General features: G+C 35.0%; 1 long non-coding RNA gene across 3 annotated transcripts; it reads left to right on the forward strand.

Annotated features, from left to right (window-relative positions):
* The first annotated feature begins 1,062 nt into the window (after nucleotides 1-1,062).
* On the forward strand, nucleotides 1,063-20,362 carry LOC132708650 (uncharacterized). Of its 3 annotated transcripts, none has more exons than XR_009620010.1 (4): nucleotides 1,063-1,396; nucleotides 1,529-1,700; nucleotides 3,042-16,243; nucleotides 16,302-20,362. It is a non-coding gene; the product is annotated as an uncharacterized LOC132708650 (long non-coding RNA). The 3 variants fall into 3 exon arrangements; XR_009620011.1 differs by having other exon boundaries at nucleotides 3,042-3,374; nucleotides 13,605-20,362; XR_009620009.1 differs by having other exon boundaries at nucleotides 3,042-20,362.
* Nucleotides 20,363-24,719: the final 4,357 nt, after the last annotated feature.

Consider the following 24,719-nt stretch of genomic DNA (forward strand, 5'->3'; position numbering starts at 1 on the left):
AATAGTTATGGTTTTCCGAATGCTGCTCACATGCTTAACGCATATATTAATTTCCATTTGACATTTACAAGATAGGTAACTCTACTCCTACTTTCCACTATTCATCTGCATTGGGTTTAAATTATTCTATTATTCTCTTTCGGTTTAAGTAAATCTAACCATGTTTTAAGTTTCACATGCATAAGGAGTGGTTCTGTAGCTAAACAGGAAATTAACTATTAACTGATCTTTTGATCAAGACGAAGATTTTTGTAGTAAAAAAAGTGTTTCTTTTTTTTGCGGTTTGCACTTGTCTTTTCCGCAAGGGTGATATAGTGGAGAATTTAAAACTTGATATCAATCATATGACAAAATTTAAAAATGCTTCCTTCTTGTAACAATGTTCCTATGAAGCGCATTTCTTCGTTTTGAAAATGACTGGCATATTGTCACTTGTTATTTTACTGGTCATTGCGATTCTAGATGTTTTAAGTTCGAGGATTATCTGGATATATTGTCCTATCGCTGAAATTTGTACCTGCATGCCACATTACATCAATTTTCTCTTGGAGAATTTTCATGATTCTCAGGTTATAACGTTCTCCGTCAGTTTAGCATTTAGTGTGCTTTTGGTATCCGTTATTCCTGGTCAATATTGATTACACCTGTATTTTTGTGTAAAACTTGTTGCATTCTGATTTTTTCCATTGTTTACTGTAATCATACGTCAAGCTTCCAAATGTCACCGGCCGGAGTCGTTACTGGCGCAGTTGCCAGATTGTGGAATAGTCTCTAAGGTTTCTCGCGAAGAATAATAATTCCTTATGTTAAAATTAATTCCTTTTCAGTGTTTGGGTAATGTAACTCGATAGAACGTTTCTGGTCTTTATTACTTGTTTAGTGTTACGTTTTGCTCCGCATTCTCGGTTGTTGTGATTGATACATTGATTTGCTGGTTGATTTGGCATTACGCGTCGAGTTTATCTCCACCTGTGATCGTGAATGCAGTGGAGTGAGACGCCCAATGGGACTATGTGAATGTTAGACAAGGATATCTTGATCTTCGTTGTTCGTGAGGGTTGATTTTGCGTCTAGAGAACACATTAACGTTCGAATGGGCTTCGCAGTGTAATTGAATTTTTCGGTGTGATTTTGGTGATTTTAAAGAAAATACCAGGCCACCGAGTTGAGACATCCGCCAAAGATTCTTCGAGTAAACTATTGTGCCATCATCTGGATCAGACATTTGGATGTTTTTGTATTTGTTTTCTGATAGGTTGTCTGCGCCATTTTGGGGATGTGATATATGTACGTACCTCATGCATCCACATGAGGTTCTTATTTTTGCTTTGTTGGCACAATGCCAATTAGTTGATACGTCTTACACTCGTACGTAAACCCCGATCAACACCTACAGGTATGTGATATTTTATTTCGGGTGTAGTAACTGATTTTTGGCATTCCCTTACAGGGGTTTTTCTTTTTTTCCTTTTATTTCCTTTTTTACCATTTTTTCTTCCGTTTTCTATCTACGTTGTTTGCCTTGTAGGGCAACGTTTTGGAATTCGACAACTATTTGCTGTTCGCTGCTGGAGTGACTCGCTTAATTTGGTAGCAGGTCTTCACCGCAACCAGTCAATCGATCGCGACCGTGCTATCGGATACAGCCGGAGTCTAAATCAGCGTACACGACTGCAGCCACTACTTACAGGAACCGCAAGGTATAACACCTTTTTTTTTATTCAACTGAATTTATCAAAACTGAGTTTATATTTAGCCTTTTAAATTTTTAATTATCATTTTCATAAGTTAGTTAATAAGTATTTTACGTACTCTATAAGTGAGACATTGCATTATGGGGGGTACGTCCATGTAAACAATCGTGATCAAGGGTTGGTTAAAAGTACTCACTCAATTAATAGTTTTTTTTTTCATTCATTTATTTTGCTGCACACAAACTTCTTTGAATCCTTTAATACTTGATGCAACACATCTTTTTTCCTTTTTCTTTAGTCAATTTTTTTTTCTTTATTTCTTTAAATATATTTCACACTATCTTTCCCAGTTGAACGTGCTATCCGCCGTTTAACATGATCTCCAGAGTCATTCTGCAAACTAGCGAAATTTCATCAGAAAACACTATAGTTGTCTCACGCTAAAGCACTTGTGTAGTAGAAAAAGTAAGGGCAACCAAATGGATCCATTCAAAATGGGCATTTTTAACTGACTAAACATATTTTTGTTGAAACTTCTGTCTCAAATTAAATCTAGAAAATTTGAAAAACTTGAAACTAAGAAAACATTCTTCTAATTCGAAAAAATTAATTCTGGAACTAAATATTTTATGAAGCATTCTTGAAAATTTTCTTGAGTCATCTAACCATTATTGCTGTTTGCTTTCCAATTATCAGTGGCGTCAGGTAATGAGGTTTTGATGCCTTTGCAGTAGGTCTACGACATTTTCCTTGGCCGAGTTGTGAGGGTTGCCAGCTAGTAAAAATTGCATCGAATTGACCTTTTTCTTTGACATTTTCACTATTTCGCATTTTGAAACTGTGCATTTTTTTTTAGTGTCAACAGTGGATTCAATTATAATTCACTCTCATCTCACAAACCCCAGTTTCAAAATCAAAATATGAAAAATAATTTTAATAGAATTTTCTGAAATTTATTGAATTTTTATAACATTGATTTTCATATAACCAACTATGGCGTTAACTCGCCTATGAATCGAATGTGCAAGCTGCAAATATTTTACTCACAAATAACTAGCGTATTGATTTATTTTCTGCCTCTCAGTAGTTTTAATTGCAAAGTAAAGAAGACTGTTTTTAATCAACCGGTCGCCTTGTAAACGTGGTAGTTTAGCAACTGTAAGTGTTGGTGTTACTATTTTTCTTAGGTATACTATACTGTAATCATAATAAATGCTAAATGCGTAAATAAAAATTTTGATTTTAATTTTATAATGTTTCACAAGCGACAAATCATAATTAAATTCTGGGATGACCAGCTTTTCAACCAGATGTTAGAAAAATAAATACAACTAAATTCAATTTCAGGTATAAAGAAAACGGTCTTAGAATCTTCAGGAGGAATAATTTAGTTTTTCTACTCCCGTCTGTAAAATACCTAATTATCCACCGATCTAGCGTGCGGGAAGCGTACCACGAATCCGAGCCACTGCGGACATTTCCGCGATTTTACCGCACGGGTTTGGGAGCAATCGGATGTTATCGGAGATAATTCCCACGTTTTGAATTTTGAATTTGGTTTTTGGAGTGATAGCTTACTTTTCACACCAGATCGGCTAACTCCCGGTTTGGTGGAGCTTTTTGCAGCCCAACAGCTCCTTCATTCTATTGTTCGCCTGTAGATCATTGGCCAGGATGACTGTAAGTTATAACTGTTTTTCATTATTTGATTAACAACCTGATTAACAGAATTTCTATATGGGGAGGCATAATATTCAGTGCCCTTGATTGCTAATAAAAGAAAAACTTGTGGCGCATAATATTGTAAGCAAAAATATATGAAAGTAGAAAGTAAGAAAGGGAAATAAAATGAAATACTAAAATAATTAGTTATTGGTAATGGACCAGGGACTGAGTTGCAATTGATTCTGAAAAGGATTCTGAAACTAGGTTTGATTATTGATGTAATTAAAATGGTGTTCTGTCAAATAGGTTTGAAAAAGCTTCAAAATAGATGCAAAACATCCTCATTATCTTATATTCCCTAGGATTGACTCCCACAATCCACAAAAAATCAAAACTTGATGCTTGAAGTACTATACTTTTTCTACAGTATTGACAAAATAATACATACTACTTCTTTCCATAAAAGTTAATTGATCAATAACTAAATGCCCATTCAAGGTGTATTTTACTCTATCCAATCCAAAAACTTACTTTTTTGTTGTTTTTTATCTATAATTTTTCTTTTTACATTTTCTTTACATGGGATATTCAAGTGTTATCGTTTTGTGGTTGTGGTTTTATGACTTATCCCCCTTATTAATAAAGCTAGCGTGTTGCAGTTTTTGTCATACAGGGTGGCTTTGAAATACTTCATTTTCAGAAACCCTTGGTAGTTTGGTTATGCGTTAACTTATTGAAAAGGTGAAGACTGACGTAGGTATAGTTTTTTACGATCCAGTGGCGTAGTCATCAATTTTTCCTGATCACGTCAGAGCTAATTCAAATACAATCATTTTATTTTTTTATTGAGCAAGTAATGACCAAATGAGCTTCTGCTTTCATTAATGCTTCATTAATGTTGCAAATCTTTATATATTTTGTCCTTATTACTGTTGACAAAGCAATCTACAAAATATCTTGCCTGCCTTACATATATGTACTTGTTCTTTTTTGCCAAATCTAACAGCTGTATTCCAATTATTTCCAAGTAATTGTATTAATTGAAAAATATTTCTTCATGCTTTTTTTTAAACTACATTTTTTCCCAATAAATTGGTCCCAGATAATTTATGAAAAAAAAAAAGATGTTTGACGAATGTGAAATATGTTTTATCCCAAAAGCAGTGTAAAGAATAAGAACGCGCATATTTTTTGCACAGAACTAGGTCTATTTTGCCAAGGTTTGAAATAGTTTCTTTGTAGATAAAATTTGCAAATTACTGTTTATTATTTTTTTTGTGTGTTTATAAATTTTGAATTTTTTATTGTACTTCCCGAGTAGTAGTAGAGTATTTTATTGGGGTGTTTAAAAAAAAAATGTTATTGAAATCAGAGATTTTTTCTATGATAGTTTTATATGTATCTATTAGTTTATTTGTATATGCAAGATATATCTTACTCTGACTTTCTAACTTTTAATAGGATGCTCTGTATGTTACTGCAAATTTGGACGAGTCGAATGACGTAATGTATTGTGTGGGTCTGGGTACCAACGTTTCGGATTTTTTGATTTTGTTCTTCAGTCTGACAAATTCTTGAATTAACAAATTCGGTAAATAAAAGTTTTTTGAGATTTGTTTGCATGAAAAGAAATCGAAATGTTATTTTAACTACACATGTTTAAACATTATTGTTAAAATTTAAACATGTTACTGCAAACTACACGTTTTGCTATTAAAACATTTATTGATTTACTTTTTACAAAATTTCTTGATTCATCCTGCGTCAGTTTTTGCTGAGTCGAACTTGCCGACGTTTCGCCAATCATACTGTTGGCTTTTTCAGAGCTTCACTGAAACTGATTCGTATTTTACTCTGGACCTGCTTATATATTGTTTGAGGGGGGCAGAGCTAAATTAGCGGCATAAACACCGTCTCGGATGACTGATCCCCATATTGATGACAGATAGAGACCTGAGTCGCGGTTAAGATTGTTAGGTTGTTTATAGATTTGTATAGATTGTCGGATTTTTCGTTGGTAGAAGAACTGATTACGTGCAAAAATTTTAGTTTTATCGAATAAAATGTTATGTCCGGTTTCATGAGTGTGTTCGGCAACAGCCGATGAGTTTATTTGTCTTAGAGGTAAGGCTCTTTCGTGTTCTTTGAGCCAGCTGATATTTTTCGTCCGGTTTCTCCAATTTATTCTTTGCCGCATATGCATGGAATGCTGTAAACTCCTGGCATCGCAAATGGAATTTTGTTTTTGACGGACCGAAGATGTTGAGAGATTTTTGAACAAATGGTAAATCTGCTTTTGACGTTATACTTCTTTGGAACTTTTGATATGTGGTCAGTGATCGCTATTGGAAGGTTGTGGTGAAATGTATTTTTTGATAGAACGCTCAATATCTTTCATGTGGAAATTATTAGAGGGAAGAGCAGAGGTAAGGTGTTTTAACTCTGATGGTGATGTGACCATGCATTAAAGTATCGGTCTGTGCGCGTAGATTTTCTGTAAACACAATGACCCAATGTTGTCTGATTTTCTATTGATAAGAATATCTAAGAATGGAAGATTATTATTAGTGTCTAGTTCAATAGTATTGTATTGTATAATGTTTTAAAAACTACAACTGTCATCCAAAATACATAAGAGACAAAAAGTGTAAAGTAAGAGGTTTATTAAACTAAATAAGTTTTAATACCATTGGCGTACATAAAGAAAAGTTGCTGATAATCCACATAAAAATCTACATAAAAGTGAAATATGTGTAAAATTGCGAGATTTATAAATAAAAATGTTATTTTATGAATACATTTTTACACCCTGCATTTTAGAAACCGGCCCCGAAAATGAAAAATGGCATAATGAAAATCACATTTATACACAATGTGTCATTAACGGGATGACCTATACTTTGACTCACCCTGTATAACATATATTTAAATAGAATAATGGTTTATTATGCGAAAAGTGTGGTAAAGCGGAGCGAGTGTTTGTTAAATGAGTGACTTAAAAGGTTTACCAAACGTGTTGCATATTATGCTTTATCTACGGCTGTCAGTTCTTGTGTATTGTAGCCTATATTGTTAATAACAAGTAGTTTGTCCTCAAGTCCCTTATTATTATTTAAAGCCATTATATACAAAAAGACAACATGTTTAAAGACTTTTCGTAAAGATCTTGTACAGGGTGGCCACTTAGTGTTGCCTGGGTAAACCCAACTTCATTTTTTTTTAAATCGAACATCCTGTATATTATTACATTTTTCGATTCTACTCAAGTTTCTAGGAAAATTTTATATATAATGTTGTTTCGTTTGCATGCTCTTTTAATAGTTTAATTAATGTAATTTAGTCATTTTTCTAATATTAGTTGCCCTAAAAAAATACAAATTTTCTACCATTACCAACACGTTTTAATTCGTCGTTCGTGGTTTTCTCTCTTCATTGTAGCGGGCGTTTCGATAGACTTTATCCAAGTTTGTAAGAACTGAACGTTTTTTTGTGAAAACCATGTTGATTTTGATCTATGTCATTCTTTACCAGAAAAAACAACTGTAAATAAATTGCAGCCTCAAAAACCTGTGCAAAGAGTTTTCGTCGTGTAAAACAAATTTGATTTTTTAAAAAACTTTATTAAAGCGAGATGACATAAAGCTGGCGATGTGGTTCGCACCGTGGTTTTATATAAACAAATTGCTGACACTTTGGGAAACAATATGTATGGGAACTTTTATTCAGCGGTTTACAATATTAGAGCGTTTATAACACCTCCGCCCTTAAATAAAAGCACGGGTACAACAAGTGGTTTTAGTTTAAATAATGATATTCTCTTTTTGTTTATTAATTTTAGGTAACCTTTTAAATGGAAAACATCTATATAACAAATAAATCAAAATCAATATAATTATTAGGTACAACAAAATTGTCCAAACACTAGTTCTTGTAGAATATATAGGTAATGACATCTTCCCAAGGTTTTCTTTTGCTTCGTCCATTTGGATTTGTAGCTCTTTTATTGCCTTTAGGTTGATCGTGTCCAGTGTGAGTTCTGGTGGATCGAAGATTGTTTTCTGTTTGTGTAGTAGTGAGAAATTCACTTCCGGTAGACGGGTGTCATCAAATCTCAATCGATTAGGGGTATAGGTCCCTAGTCGTTCCAATTTGTACTTTGCAAATTGGGGAAGACTCGATAAGGTGAGATCCGAATAATGGTACAATGTTAATGTCGTCATTACATTGTACTGTTGCTATTGTCTTCTTAGGTGTCAATCCATTTTCCATTTTGGATTTTAAAAATTTTTATTTCTTGAAGTTGGATTTTAATTGGTTTACAGTTTGTCACATTGGTCTTGCGAGTTATTATTTCCACTGAACAAGGCGGGTGTTCCTTCATATGGGTAATATATATATTTTTACACATCAACTCATTTTTTAATAGTTTCACACATTTAGTGTCCATAAATGAGTATATATTTCCACTCAGGTATGGTTGGATCGGTATATTGACGTAATATTGCAGTTCTTGTTCACTATTAACTGGTAGCGGATACAATTGGTAATATTGATAAATTTCTGATTCTACTAGTGGTAGTTCCAAAATAAAAGTTATTATTAGTCCTCTAGAGTAGCTTTTTATTTCTATAATTTTTTCAAAATTTAATATATTTTCGATAGATAACTCGAACGGTAGTTGGTTTTCCTTTAATTCTTTTTTAATGTTTTTAATTTCTTCGAATAGTTCGGACGGATCAATTATTAAATTATATAAAGTATTTAATTTAGCAAAGCTAATTGCGGTTTCGATTTTCTCAAAAATGTTATATATTGAATTATACATAAAGGTAATTTGATTCATTACTACATGTATTTGGAAATACTCATAGTCGTTCGTTTGTTCAACAGTTATCTTTTTGATTATTTGATCAATTTGTAATATTTTGTATTTAAGGATGAGTTGGTTATGAGAAATATTGGATATCAAATTTTTAAATGAGTTGATTGTTTTTTCTAACGGTTTTATTTGATTAATTGAATTAGTTCCTAAATTATTTTGGTTTTCTTGCAGTTGTTTGATTTCTATATCGTTTTTTTGCCTCGTCAGATTGGTCTAAGTTTCCAGTAATACATTTAATAATAGAACCGATTGGGTTTAATAGACCTCTTTTATTTCTTCTTATATATGATGGATTGAGTTGATTAATTTGGTTTTCAATGCGTTTTGCCAATGTTACAAGAGGGATGACTGAATTAGAATATTCGTGAGAATAATTAGTATTATTTTTAATCTGACTAATTAATATTTTTACTTTGTTATAGATTGCATAGAATTCAGCAACAGCTGGGTTTAAATCAAAAATTTGTATAAAGAAGAATTGGTTAGAGGTTATTTTTGCGGTACCTAGTTTATAAGGAAGGATTCCTAGATAGTTGTTCAGGTTGTGGAATTTTACTTCGTTTGTTCCGATGTTTGCGAGCCACCTGGAACAATGTTCATTATTTTAGTTTCGTTAACGTGAGTTATTTCTTTTTTATTTGTTTTTGGGTTTTCTATTTCAATTTTATTATTATCTAAGATTTTTGTTAATATGAATGGTCCAGAAAATTTTTTATTTAATTTACCTTTTCGACTTTCGATGCGCTTATACACCGTTGCGCCAATTTTTAGTTCTACTGGAGTTTTGTTTTTATTAATTTTTATTAGTTTTATCGATCGTTTTGTTTTTTTAAAAGGGAATCGTTATGTACCTTTTCGTAAAGAAGCTTAGTATTTGTTTGATGGTTATTTACGTATTCACAATATATTTGAGAAGTGATTAGGTTCATAGGGTCACTTGTATCAGTGTGTCCTAGTGTTAATTCAAAAGGCGTAAAATTAGTATTTGTGTGTATAGTACTGTTATATGCAATGATCGCATAGGGCATAAGTGAAATAATATCGGAATTTGGTATTCCATAGAATGAGAAGAAATGTACTAATTTTTGGCATGCTGAAATCGCAGTTCTTAGAGAATTTATCAATTATAGTTAAGAATTTTTGTCCGCCGGCAATAAAGGTATCGACGTGTATAATTTCAAATGGTTTTGAAGGTGTTTCAGTTAACATTAAAGGTTGATCTGGTGGTTTTCGTTGATATTTTGCTCGCTGGCAAATTTCACATTCGTTAATATATTTTGTAACATCTGACTTTAAGGATTTCCAGTAATAATTATTTTTTAGAAATTTACAAGTTTCTTCTATGCCTCTGTGATTAGTTTTACCTTCATTTTTATATTTAATTAATATATTTCGTTCTTGTTAATAATTTCATTTAATATAGGTATTCCCTGTAAAGTTTTGTCATTATTAGTACTATGTATTGTATTTTCAAAAACTGGCCTTAAAAGTTTGTTTTCAAGAATGATTATTTTTGGGCTTTTTAGGCGTTTATTTTCTATTTCCTCGAGTGTTTTTGAAATTTCATTCCAGTCTAATTTATTCGGATGAAAATTGTTGTCTAGAATATAATATTATAAATTGACACTATAAATAGAGTCAGTTTCTAAAGCATTTAATTTTATTCGTGACTAGGCGTCCGCATTTGCATTTTGTTTGCCATTTTTATAAAGAATTTCGTAGTCAAATTCTTCTAGTTTGTCTCCATCTCATAAGTTTTTAATTTGGTTCTATTAGGTTAAACAACCAGACTAATGGTCTATGGTCCGTAAAAATTAAAAAATTAATTAATTAAAAAAAATAAAACCGTTAGCTAGATCCAGAGTTGAAAAATACTGAGCTTTACCGAGTTTATCGAGAATATCTGAAATATTAGGCAAGGAAAATTTATCATCGATTGTTTTTTCATTAAGTTTCCGGTAATCTATGACAACGCGCCATTTACGTTTATTTGATGCATCTAATTTTTTTGGTACGATCCATATAGGACTCCACGGGGAATGTGAGGGTTGGATTATATTATTTTTTAGCATTTCGCCTATTTGTCTATTTACTTCGGCTTTATGTACTTCAGGATGACGGTAATTTTTTGTGTAAACGGGTGTTTCGTCAGTTAAATTAATTTTGTGTTTAATTTGATTTGTGAAAGATTAATGGCACTTTATCGCAATAAAATATGTCTCGATATTCGTAACATAACTTCCTAATCGCTTTGTATTCTTCTTTATTGCAGTGATTCAGTCTTAAATTTTTTAGATTTTCTTTTTGCAGATTGTCGAAATTACTTATTGAATGTTCGATTTAATTTTCATTGTTATCTTCTATTTTTTCAATGAAATTAGTTTCACATTCATTTATTAATTCAATTTCTAGAGGTTCAATAAATTGTATACTAACAGGATTTTCAGATGTGTTAGTAATAGTTGTTAACGCACATGAATCGATAATTTTTACTAAAGCTTCCGGCATTTCGGCATTTACAAATTTTTCATATTTTAAGATTCCTATACCATTTTGTTCTGTCACGGGTATTTTAACTTTGTGTTGCTTGGTTGTGGGTAATCAAATATTGAGGTATTAAGTAGTGATTGCAAATCTCTCGCTTTTTTGCTGCACGTGCGACTTCAGTTTTTTTCGAAATGGACTGAAATTTAACCACCATATTTTTGGGGGTGTTTTTGGAGGCAACACCCGGAAATTGGATGACTCTGTGACTGGAGACAATATCATCATCCTGAAGTTCAATTTGTGGAGTCTCTCCAATTTTTTTAACAATATCTTCAACGTTTTCACCCTTTATCTCAGTAACCACCACATACTTCCAAGTTAATATTTCTATCCTGTTGCTTCATCCACTCCAGTTCTGATCTCAAAGAGCTACATTCAGCTTTAACTGATTCAAGTTCCTCTTTTAAGTTATCAATCTCCTAAGGTATTTTTTAACTGTTTCCATCTGGGCAGTAAAGTCATCAATTTTCCCCCCAAAAAATTACAAGGAATCTTTAAAGAGACCTTGCTCAACTTTTAATTCGCTCGTAGTTGACATGAGTGAATTAACCTTTACAATTACTTCTTGAAAGTACTTGGAGACATCAGGTTCCGTTCCTATACAATGTTTACATTTCCACACGCATCCAGGATCGCGATCCAGCTCCGCAATCGCGTTGGGCAATTTAATATATTTTAAGTGAAAATCGTTTGTGCAACCTTCGCATCGAATACCTCTGGGCTATTTCAAATTTTGTAGGTGCTCAAAATAGTTTTATGCGGGAGTCCGCCAATAAAGTGTGTATCACCTGGCACTTCAACCCCCCTTCGGCTCCACATTTTGGCGGGTTGTAGGAAGCGGGGGTGAAAGCGGTTAAAAGTCACCTTTACAGTGTCTTTTGTGGTCACATATTAACATATGAAGAGTTGAACACTGTTTTTATCCAAATTGAAGTCATTTTGAATTCTCGTCCACTTACCCTTTTTGGTACCGATCCCTACGACCTTTCAGCCCTCACGCCGGGTTATTTTCTTACATTGAAACCTGTGATGGCACCCCTGAACACGATTACACTTCGACTTCTGGTAGTCACTTAGATCGTTGACAACTACTCCAGCGAATGCTTCAAGATTTCTGGGCCCGGTGGTCCAAAGAATTTTGATATACGTATCATCAGCGTAGCAAATAGTATAAAGATCCTTCTTCTGTTGTAATTGGTACGCTGGTACTAATCAAAGATGATCTCGACCCGCCAATGCAATGGAAGACGGTATAGTTAGAGTGGCTCTTGTAAAGACTTCAAATAGCCCGGTTATTAAACTGTCCGCTACCAACAAATAACACACTAAAAAAATTCGTTGTATTTTGGTAGGCGGAATGTTACGTTTGCATGTTCTTTTAATAGTTAATTAATTTAATTTAGTCATTTTTCTAATGTTCGTTGCCCTTATATTAAAAGGGAAAAAGAATTTACTACCACCGCAATTTATGTTGACACTTTCTTAGTATTTTAATTTCCCGGTACGTTTTAAGGCCTATACGCAAGTGCAAAGTGCAAGTAGTGCTTTTTTGGATTCGAAATGTATCGATCGATCGGTACTCGGTAGAACGTTGCAGAAAAATTAATTTGTCGCTCGTGATGTTCTCCCTTCCCTGTTGCGGTCGTTCAGATAGACTAACAATTAACAATTATCTGTTAGTGACAATTTAGAGTGTTCCAATCGCCTCAGCCGGCCGGCTCCCCGCATAATCCGGGACTCCCAGGTCGATCAAACACACACTAAAGTAATAAGGCCTCAATTCGTAGTTTTCTTATAAATTATACAGTCTATTTTCTCGCCACTCTAGCCATTGTTGAGTTCGTCAATTAAATGTTCTATATCTATGTCTAATGGTTTTTGACATATTTAAGTTTTTATTTTAATTATGTCATTTGCAGGCCCTAGGACTAATACCAATTTTTCCTAAAAGGAAATCTTTATTTTTTAATTTGGGTTTAATACGTTGTTGGCAAGAACATACTTTATCACAATGTTTATAATATGTTGTTAACTAATAATGCATGCAGGGTGTTCAAAAAGTAAGATTAAATACTAATTTAAGAAAACTGTCAAAAATCTTTTTTTAAATGGACCGACCTCTCCAATTTCATAATTTTATCTTATTTACCATTAAAAATAATATTTAATTTATTAAAATAATAATATTTTGTTAACTAATAATGCAGGGTGTTCAAAAAGTAAGATTAGGTAATAATTTAAGAAAACTGTCAAAATCTTTTTTTTTAATAGACCGACCCCTGCAATTTTATAATTTTATCTTATTTATCATTAAAAATAAAGGTAAGTTTGTATAAGGTAAGGTTGTTTATGCTGAACATGTTTAGTTTTCGAAAGATTGATAAATTAATATTCTTATATGACGATTTTGCTGCGGTTTCAAACTTTGTTATATCTATTCTTAGTTGGCTAACACAGCGTTTAAAATCAATAATATTCCAAAGAAATATATGAGGCTGGTGATAGTTGCTATTTCAAAATTATCAATAATTTTTTGACCTAAATTTTATAAAATGTGACATATTTTTAGTTAAAAAAACTATAATATGTCAGATATAATACTTAAAGAATTGACTTGGATTTGGATTGGAACAACAGGTATTATAATAAATTTTCAACATGTCCTCCATAAACCGCCAATCACGTCGTATATATAGTTTCCATTTTATTTATAGCATCACTAACCATTTTAGATTCGTTGATATTAAGTATTTCCTGTATTATTTGCTCTTTGTTCTCCCTATTTCAGTCCGATTTTGATAAACTTTATTTTTTAGGTTTCCCCATAGAAAGAAATCTAAATCAGAGCTAACAGCTGTCCAAGGTATTGTTCCGGGTCGACCTATCCAAGTTGTAAATGGGTTGTTCAGCCAGTTAATAACAGATCGTGACGTATGATAAGGAGCACTATCTTGTTGAAAGATTTGATCATGTTTAACTTGTTCCAGTAGAGCGTCAATAAGCGGATAATTCTGCGTAGCTAGTAGGTTTAAATACCGATCACCATTAAGATGGCCTTCATAAAAAATAGATATTATACCACACTAACTTCTGTAACCCTGCTTCTGAATAATTTTAACACGGTGTTTGTTACTAGTAGATCTATTAATAATGCCGGTCGTATTAAAAAAACTTTCGTCAGTCCATAATACTGTTTCAAATATGGATTCAAAGTAACGGTCCATCATTAGAGCGCAAAATGTTGCTCTTGCATCCTTATCTTCAGCTGTTAATAACTGAACAGGAAGGAATTTTAATGGAAAATAATTTTGAGTGAATAGAATTGAATGCCAATTTGACTTCTGCAATGTCACGCGAGGCTTGCCTTTGGGGACTTTCTTTCTTCTCTTCGAAATACAGCAAAACATCTAATTGTTTTTCTTCAGCATGGGCAGTTCTCGGGTTCGTCCTGGTGTTTTTTTATGGCTGAAGTATTTCGTAGGTTACGCACTATTCTACTAAAACTCTGTTTAGTGGGTAATCTGCTTGCTGCATATAATTGCCGGTACTCCCGAAGATCCAAAGCTGGACTTTCATATTTTTGACAGTAATAAAATAAAAACGACGAATTTACATTTTACCGAGAGCCTGTGGCTTTTTTGTTTATCATGTTCTTCTTTCTTGACTTTTTATTCGTTGTCAAGTATAACACAGCACGAAACCCGCAGTAAAATCGTCATATAAGAATATTAATTTGACATTCGTTCGAAAGCTAAACATTTTCAGCATAGACAACCGTATCTTATCCAAACTTATTTTTATTTTTAATGGTAAATAAGATAAAATTATGAAATTTGGGGGTTTCCATTTAATGATTTTTGGAAGTTTTCTTAATTTAGTATTTATTGTTACTTTTTGAACACCCTGTATTATTAGTCATGAAAGGATTATAGAAGTTCTCTTAAACCCAAATTAAAAAATAACGATTTCCTTTTAGAAAAAAATTCTTGTTAGTCCTAGGGCCTGCAAATGACATATTTGAGATAAAAATGTAGACATAGGAAGACATTGGTATAGAGCATTGTATATGAAATTTTCCTAGAAACTTGGGTAGAATCCAAAAATGTAATAATACACAGGATATTCCATTAAAAAGTTGTGTTTACCCAAACAACATATTCTTGTATATATTCAATGCTCCTGGGACATACGGACAAGTCAGCAGTGGCGGAGCATACGCATCATGTTTGAAGACACTCAGGTACTGGACAGGACAACACATTTTTATCGACGACTCTTCAGAGAAGCCATTGAAATTCAGAAACATCCGAATAATTTCAACAGAAAAGAAAAAGGCCTTAACGTCAGCAGAACGTGGATTCAGGTCATAAACAAAACATCATGTCTACCCGGACGAATACGACCTATGCTTAATAGCGAGGCCACGCCCACTCCAGCGCTTATATACCGGGGATTCTCCACTAGGCAAATCAGTCATCGCAGAGCAGTACGGAAGATCACTTCGACCGTTACCGCATCGCCGCTCTTGAAAATATCTGCCGCAGTTGTAGACGAAACGTCGAGTGTAATCTCGGGGCCACGGCTCAAAAGTCCGGAAATACTTAGCAGTGTAGTTTGTGGCCATGAAAGCCTAACATCTTTGATACACTGATCTGTTTTTAAAACCCACCTGGTGGCGATCTCTGTGTATAATTATCTTGAGAGTCATAAGCTCTTAGCAGTGTATATTTCGGTGATTTTGGAATTTTTCAATTTTGAGGCACCTCTCATATCTCCGGTATTCTATGAAATATCGGAAAGGTGAAAAGGGCATCCGATGTTATATGTCCTATATGTTATTCAAAAAGATAAACCGAAACGTCAACCTAGATATTAAAACAATTATTTAAAGTGATAAGGAACATAAAAATTTTTAGCATTTTTTGCAAATCTGAACATAATTCTTTTAATTAATAAAGCTACGTTTTAGTTTCAGTGTGGCCTGTTTACTAGGCACCGAAATCGTATATCGTATTTTTGGAGATAATTTGATTGGTGTAGGTTGTGCTTTAGAGAAAATGGTTGACAATTTCAACAGTTTTTTTGGCTTTTTAAATTAAAACAATAGAATTCAGATTGGCAAAAAATGTTAATATTTAATGTTTTTTATGTTTATCTTTGGCGGATCGGGTGCAGATGGAGGCGGCCAGGACGGCTGTGAGGCTGGCGAGCTGCGGGCTCTGGAGGGAGGGAACCTTCAATCGGGGCCCGTACTACATTTTAGAGGGCGGGCTTAAGGATCGCGGGGTCATGGGCATGCCGAGTGATGTCATGATCCCCGAGATGACCTTCTTTGACAAATGGACCTTTCTGTTCCCATCAATTGAAAAGTGGAGAGAGGGCAGAGTCGGCTTCTGGGATGGACTTATCTGGCACACGGACGGGTCCAGAATTGGAGATCAGCCGGAGCTGGAGAGTACTGCGAGACAACGGGATCGAGCTTGGGTTTGGGTCAGTACTGCACTGTGTTTCAGGCGGATATTTTCGCTTTATTGATGGCGGCCAGAGAGTTGCTTCGGCCCAACCACGGAAACAGGAGGGTCTTCTTCTGCTCGGATAGGAGGGCTGCACTTATGGAGCTGAAGTCAGTGCGCACGCGCTCCTTGTTGATAAAGGAGTGCAAAGGGGTACTGAATAGAGTGGCCGAGGAGAGGAATGTCACGTTGCTCTGGGTCGCGAGAGTCACACCGGTATCCGAGGCAATGAGGCAGCGGACGGTATTGGGCTACAATAGTTGTTGACCATCTATAGGAGGGGGTGGGGGACGCAGGGCGCCCCACTTTAGTACCAATACCAATACCCCTTCCTTTCCAACGGGTTTGCTAAATCATAATTGCTAATTTGATAAGTCTGGTGGAAAAAATTCCTTCTTGAGAGAAGTGTACTACGCATCCATCGTGTTGCAGTCACGCATCTCCTCTCGTAGAGGGACGTTTTTTTTTTTATAAAATCGGCAAGTAGTTAAATCGATCACTCAAAATACCACTCTCGACGTTCGCATTCGACCTCTTTTGATAATTCGCTTTCACGCGTCCAATGGAAATTTACTGGCGATAATGCATATTATGCATTGCATTGAAAGGCATCAATATACACGCTATGCAAATTGACTATTTCTTTGCTCGAAAAAGTAGCTTCATTTGTTCATAATATTCGAAATAAAAAATTTGGGGTCCTCATCTATCCTACAATTTAGCCAATTATAGTATTCTATTCAAAGAGAATTTTAAGTAATTTAGTATAACGGCCTAGGTAGTGGTCTTTTAGAATTCGGTGTATCGATGTTTTACTAATACCCAAGTTAAGCCTGAATGGGCCATAGGCAAAAACAATAATGACGTTTCGTCCTGTTTTGAGCCAATATTTACTTAAACGACTACGACTTTAGGTTAAGAAAAATATATTGGCGGTTTTCACTGGGTTGTTCTTTTGTTTGTCTATTAATAAAAAATAATATCTTCGCATTTTTTCCTTTAGAAAATTCTGTCTAGTGCCATTTCAGAACTTCAAGAATAATTTTAGTCATTCAATTTTTTTTTCAAAATTTTAAAAACATGCATTTCCTCAATATCGTACCTAATTGCCCCTACTAAGACACACATAGATTAAAAGGAAGCTGGTATAAAGGAAATGATTAAGTTAGAACTTGATCATATTTATTTATTGAAGACCTTTTTAAAATTAAAACAATAAAAACAAAACAAAACAATAAAATAAAAAAAATATGTGAGTATGTCCATGATTTGAACAAATTTAAAAATTATAATTAATAACTGACCGATAAAACTGAGCAATGAGTTTTTTGCAGGTTAATTGCAAGGTCATAGTAATATTTTTTCTAAATCTCATGGAGGTAAGAAGTTGAGAATGTTTAGCTCCACATTTTGTAGCTAAGCCCTTCATGACATTTCCATCCATTCCAAATCTTCTGTGTTCTGTGAATATTGTATACGGCTTCCATTTGGGAATCACATCTCTAATTTTAAGAGACAATATGCTTTTAAAAATGATAGAAATAGGTTTTGTTCCTTTGCCTCCTGTAACCACTCTTAAATTGTTTGAATATAATTTTTTCCGCGGTAATTAAGGATTCAGCATAAACTGCCTGATTAAATATGGTGGTTTGAGCTGGTACATATTCACCACGCCACACCACACACACGCACCCACCACACGCACACCACCACACGCACACCACCACACGCACACCACCACACGCACACCACCATAGGCACACCACCACACCGCGATCGGACAATTACTCCCATTCATTTCTTTAAAATTTGCATTTAATATTGAAATTGTATAAATAGAACAAATGTGGCACTGGAACATATGATATCGGGATTTAGCGTTAAATTTTAGTTACAAGAGAATTGCTTCATTTTGTTCGATTCCGGCCTTAACCCCTACGTCCTGTTCTCAAACTTCAGCCATCTGAAATCCAAGATACCTAAATTTAGCTACTTGTTGTAGCACTTCGTTATTTACCCTTGTGTTCGTTGGCCCAAATACCTTTTTGGAAATAACCGCAACATTATTCTTAGAACATTGTGTTCAGTTCGTATTCGTTCCCGGCTTTTGTAACTCTTGAAGCGAGGCTTCGTATTCCGTATCCGTAGATTATTTAAGACCTCCCTATTTATTTTAACATCTTTCACGAAACCATTTAAAAATCTTTCGCTTTAAGAGATCAATTCTCTCGACCGCTCTCTCATAATCGATAGTGTGGTGGGAATTTGCAAGTTACTGATTTTAAAATGTCTAAACTTTACTCAGTATATGCCGCATTCACAAGAATTTCTCGATCTCGGAAAAGTCTTACCATATAATTTTCTCTTGTGTAGTTATTTTTTTGGATATTTTTAAGATTTTATTTTCGTTGTGGAGCAGTCGATGCGGAGGTTTACTTTTAAATAAACCATAGATTTCCTTTTATAAAATCATGGTCATCGCGCATCGTCACGCATCATCTGGAGCGCGTCAATCTACCTGTAGGATTTTATAGTTGACTCTTCCTTCGCTTCTGTGATTTTCAGTTTTATTTGTGAGTATTAATATTTATCTTGTAGTCTGGGGCTTATATTGTCTCGCTTTTGACAATTGTTTCCTTAACAGTTTCCAATAGTGATTGTGTGTCATTTCCTTCAGTGTAATTTCTTGCCTTTCATTTTGTTCGAAATGTTTGCTTTAATTTCTTTGTCATTAAGTAGTGTGATGTTCATTTTCTTCTGTCTTGTTTAAATCTGTCTTCGGTTTATGTCTATATAATTATTTCTGAAGTGTATTCTGATCGTCATGTGTTCAATCTCAGCCCTGTTTGTCGTCCTATGGCGATCTCCAGCTGTAAAGACTGCGTAAGGGTAATCTAAAGCATGCATTGCATGCATTGGTCATATCGTCCTCGCTCTGTTCTCATTCTTTGCCCCGTGGCCATTTTAATTCCTACAACGGACTCAAAGCCATTACATTACATTTTTAGTCATGTATACTTGGAACAATAGTTAATGGTTCTGACTGATTCGTGCCCATTCTAAACCTCCTGGTATTGTGCTCACGATCAGTAAAGGATCACCCGTTGCCGTTATCTCTTCTATGCTACCCTTAGTGGGGCTGCTATTTTTGCCAGATCTGCCTTGCAGGAGCTTAACGCTGCTTTTCTTGTATTACGTAATGAACTCAAATTATCGAATAACCGTTTTATGCTCATAAGCACGAAACAACCAGATCAGTAAATTCATCTTTATAAAATAAAAATGTTACATAGCCATTATGGTTTGTTTCTGAGCTACCGGTACAATTACAAAATCCGACATTTTGGTTATCGCTTAAATAGTTGGTGTTACTGAGTTGGATTATCATTGAAAAAATCAATTTAAAAATAGAGGGCATAATCTCCCGTGATTAAATCTTCAGAAAATAAATACTTTTCGTTTTTCTAACACGCCAGTTATTTATCGGTCGTGGGGACAACCTATATAGATTCTCATCCGTCTTTTTTATTGCTTCCCCATTTTACGCGAGGAGAGGACAATGCATGGCGAACAATTCTAGCGAGTACGTAATAAATTATTTATTTAGACTAGGTTTTTTTTTCTCTGGAGATATTAGTTACGTTAAAGTACAATGACACATAAGATTTGCAGCAATCCAATGGAAGTGCCCTGTAATTAGTTTACTAGTATTACTCAGGCTCAAATAATGCCACTAGTTAATATTTGGTTCAAATAGAAATGCTTTAATTTTTGGATATGTGGTCCAATTTTTCTAATTCAACACAAACTGTGGATGGAATAACTGATCTCAACGTGCATATCCAGAATTTTGTTTAAAGCTAGCGATGTTTTTTGGTTTGTATTTTTGCATTGGTTTGTTTTCAAGAGCGAAATAACTTTTGACCAACAGTGTGCTTTAAGAAAAGTATGACTCCCTACTCATTTAAAGGCAATGAATGCACAAAATGTGTTCCACTAGGTGTTTTAATATTATGGTAAGTAGTAACTTTTTTATGCATTCTTATACTGGCCAAAAAAACACTTAACGAAATGTAATGTAATGTAAATGTAATGTAAGTCAAAACAAAAAAAAAGTTCTACAATTTTATCGAACACTAACTTCTTGCATTATTGTGGAACTGACTGCATTTATATGGGGATCAAATGGTTGGTTTTTGGACCTCGGAGGTAGTTTGGGTTGCCGATGCCTGAACTATATTAAAACTCGGAGAAACGTCCACTGCTTATTAAAGCGTATACCAACAAATCCTACTTCCACGTCCACGTCGTGGTCCCTGGCCAATGCGTTTCGTACCATTGGTGTGTACGCTGCGTAGCTAACGGAAGAGGGTGAAGGCGAGTTTCCGGCGCCTAAAAACTGGAACATATCGTTTAAGAAGAATAACTCAAGAAATTGGTCTTGACAAATATGGAAGTTACTTTCGCAAGCCAACGTGGTGAATCCACCTGTAATAACAACAGCAAACAAAAAGTTAAATTTTAATAGAAGAAGCGAAATGGCGACGATTATGTAATCTGTTCGAGCAGTAAGAAAAGACAATATGTTAAAGGTAAAAAGTATTGACGGGCACATCTTAATTACTTTATATTTCCGAAAATAGCAAATTTGAGGAATGTGTCTTTCTATAGGCTATGAAGAGCAATATTGAATAACAATGATGTAAATTATTCAATAATTCAAGTGGCTGATGTATTTATAGAATCCAATTACTAATAATATTGTTCATTCCCACAGATAAAAATAATTGAAGAGTAAAGAGTAAAGAGTAAAAAGAATAAAAGTAGAGATTTCACTACTTTTAGCAACCTCGATAGCCTGGTACAAAGTGTTTACAACAATTCTTTTGCAGTCATGAAATTAGTTTTATAGACAATCTTTCAAAATGCCAAGTTGGATTTTGGCGAACCGTCTCCGAGATTCCAATCGGACATCAACAAACCAACGGATAAAATTCAATACCAGCTTACCACCAACGTATAAGTGAGAAATAGCAATGCCGATTATATGAAGACTCCTTGCGTTAATTCAATTAACATCTCCAACCTGGATTGGTCAGTGCTTGATCTGTGCATCCCTGGGACGGGATATCTGTGCTCAAGTGTTTTTCCACAAACGCGAAACTCTTGATAACACCCAACTACGGTTTTTGTGAATTCTCTTAATTTGTATCACGGTTGGCTTTTAGTTAGACTTAAAGACCTGATATGTCTTCCAAACTTCCGAATTCTTTCGACTTGTCTCCTCATTATTCAAATTTGAATTAATTTTTGTTTTCCAGAGTAACCTAAGTGACAGGCTTATTAATTTCAGTATTAATTTTATTGGTGATGACGTCGGGCCGACTGCGGTACGGATGCTTATGTAATAAATCGCGGGCATTCATCATTTTGGCAGCCATTGAAGTTAATGTCCCGTTATGGTCGGAATCTCATTGTAATAGAATATTATATATCTTTTTCTTTTCTCATTTTTAGTTATGCGCCCGCCTCGCACAAGAGTTAAAGGTTTTTTGGTACATTTTGATTCTACTTTTTGGTTGCATCCTTTTATTCAATGAAGAAGCGATCAATTCTATTAGCTTCTGCCAGTTAATGCTCTTTCGGTTACGAAGGTACACTTTTTAAGCCTTCATCTACATATGATAAGGAATAAATAAATGAGATGTTCTTTTTCTAAACACTTTTAAAGAGTCTTGAAGAATGTTTTATTTGATATTTTGATATTTTATTGAATACTGTTAATGAAAATGCAAATTTTTGGAGATTAACTTTTAGAGTCGAGTCAAGATGTAGAGGTCAAGATGTCTTGTCAAATTTCTAAGGGTTGATTCTGCCTTTTGTGCTGATGGTGGTGGCGATTTCGGTTTCTTTGAAGTCGCAGTTGGATGCGCCACCAATTTCTCTTCTGTAGGGATATTTTGAGATTATTGAGTATATGGCGTTGAAAACAATATTTTTACGAGAGTTTTGCTGATGATGAAGATATTTCTGGGTAGTTTTATGCCAGCGGTTGCAGTGTTTATAACAATAATTCGTCTGCTATTGGCGGTACTAAGGTTCTCGGATAATTTTGTGTGAATTATCCGAACAATTCATAACAAAAATAAGTAAAACAAAAGCGCATAGTTTACAACAATATATTCATTAAATAAATACGTTATAAATAAATATATAGGGACCAATTAAACATTTCTATAAACGACGACGTGATTCTGCATGCTGTGAATTTTTGGGGTTAACCATAGTGTCACGAAAGTGGCCTACCTGCCGGGCGCTAGGAAGCTTCACAGTCCATAAGTTGTTGATACACTTCTATAGAGCTACGATATGTCGACCACACTTGTTACATTCGAGAAACCGATGAAATCGTGTTTCACGAACGTAATTGCGCTCCTCGCTAAACTCGAGATCTTGGTAACATTTCGTCGTACTTGGTGGCCGTTGGTACCAAAGGATTTAGCGTCGATAAAGAATACCTTTTTTTTTGTCCTCTGTTGTCTGTTTCTCTGTAACGGACCCGCGGGGGCTTTTGGAGGCTATAACATCCGAAAGATAGGAAGTACTGGCTTTAAGTTTTCCTCCGTACTAGTACGAGGTCAAAGAATTTTTTAAAAGAATTTAACGATTCGTCGGATAGAAAAAAAACTTGAGGCGGCTGTTCGCTATAATTACAAATATTCTACATCTCTGAACGAGATAAGCTCCACTCTCGTGACTAACTTGAGGCAGCCGTTTTCTATAATTATAAATACTCTACGTCTCTGAACGAAATACGTCTCCACTCTCGTGAGGGACTTGAGGCAGCTGTTCGCTGTAATTATAAATATTCTACGCCTCTGAACGAAATAGTATCCACTCTCGGGACAATCTTAAGGCGGCTGTTCGCTATAATTATAAATATTCTACGTCTCTGAACGAGATTGTCTCCACTCTCGTGAGGGACTTGAGGCAGCTGTTTGCTACAATCATAAATTTTCTACGTCTCTGAACGAGAGAGTCTCCACTCTCGGGACTGATTTGAGGCAGCTGTTCGCTATAATTATAAATATTCTACGTCTCTGAACGAGGTAGTCTCCATTCTCGTGACGGACTTGAGGCAGCTGTTCGCTATAATTATAAATATTCTACGTCTCTGAACGAGGTAGTCTCTACTCTCGTGAGTCTCCACTCGCGTGAAGGGCTTGAGGCAGCTGTTCGCTATAATTATAAATATTCTACGTCTCTGACTGAAATAGTCTTCACTCTCGTGAGGGATTTGAGGAAGCTGTTCGCTATCATTATAAATACTCTACGCCTCTGAGCGAGATAGTCTCCAGTCTCGGGACGGATTTGAGGCAGCTGTTCGCTGTAATTATAAATATTCTACCCCACTGAACGAGATAGTCTCCAGTCTCATGAGGGACTTGAGGCAGCTGTTCGCTATAATTATAAATATTCTACGTCTCTGAACGAGACCGTCTCCACTCTCGTGAGGGACTTGAGGCAGCTGTTCGCTGTAATTATAAATATTCTGCGCCTCTGAACTAGATACTCTCCACTTTCGTGAAGAACTTGAGGCGGCTGTTTGCTATAATTATAAATTTTCTACGTCTCTGAACGAGAGAGTGTCCACTCTCGGGACTGATTTGAGGCGGCTGTTCGCTATAATTATAAATTTTCTACGTCTCCGAAGGAGATTGTCTCCACTCTCGTGAGGGACTTGAGGCAGTTGTTTGCTATAATTATAAATTTTCTGCGTCTCTGAACGAGAGAGTCTCCACTCTCGGGACTGATTTGAGGCAGCTGTTCGCTATAATTATAAGTATTCTACGCCTTTGAACGAAATATTATCCACTCTCGGGACAATCTTGAGGCGGCTGTTCGCTATAATTATAAATATTCTACGTCTCTGAACGAGATTGTCTCCACTCTCGTGAGGGACTTGAGGCAGCTGTTTGCTATAATTATAAATTTTCTACGTCTCTGAACGAGAGAGTCTCCACTCTCGGGACTGATTTGAGGCAGCTGTTTGCTATAATTATAAATATTCTACGCCTCTGAACGAGATAGTCTCTACTCTCGTGAGGGACTTGAGGCAGCTGTTCGCCGTAATTATAAATATTCTGCGTCTCTGAACTAGATACTCTCCACTTTCGTGAAGAACTTGAGGCGGCTGTTCGCTATAATTATAAGTACTCTACGTCTCTGAACGAGATATGTCTCCATTGTCATGACGGACTCGAGGAGCTGTTCGCTATAATTATTAATATTCTACGTCTTTGAAAGAGACAGTCGCCACTCTCGTGAGGGACTTGAGGCAGCTGTTCGCTATAATTATAATTATTCTACATCTCTGAACGAGATACTCTTCACTCTCGTGAGGGACTTGAGGCAGCT

This window comes from Cylas formicarius, unplaced genomic scaffold (assembly GCF_029955315.1).
Source record: "Cylas formicarius isolate icCylForm1 unplaced genomic scaffold, icCylForm1.1 PGA_scaffold_12__32_contigs__length_19106922, whole genome shotgun sequence".
Taxonomy (NCBI): Eukaryota; Metazoa; Arthropoda; class Insecta; order Coleoptera; family Brentidae; genus Cylas; species Cylas formicarius.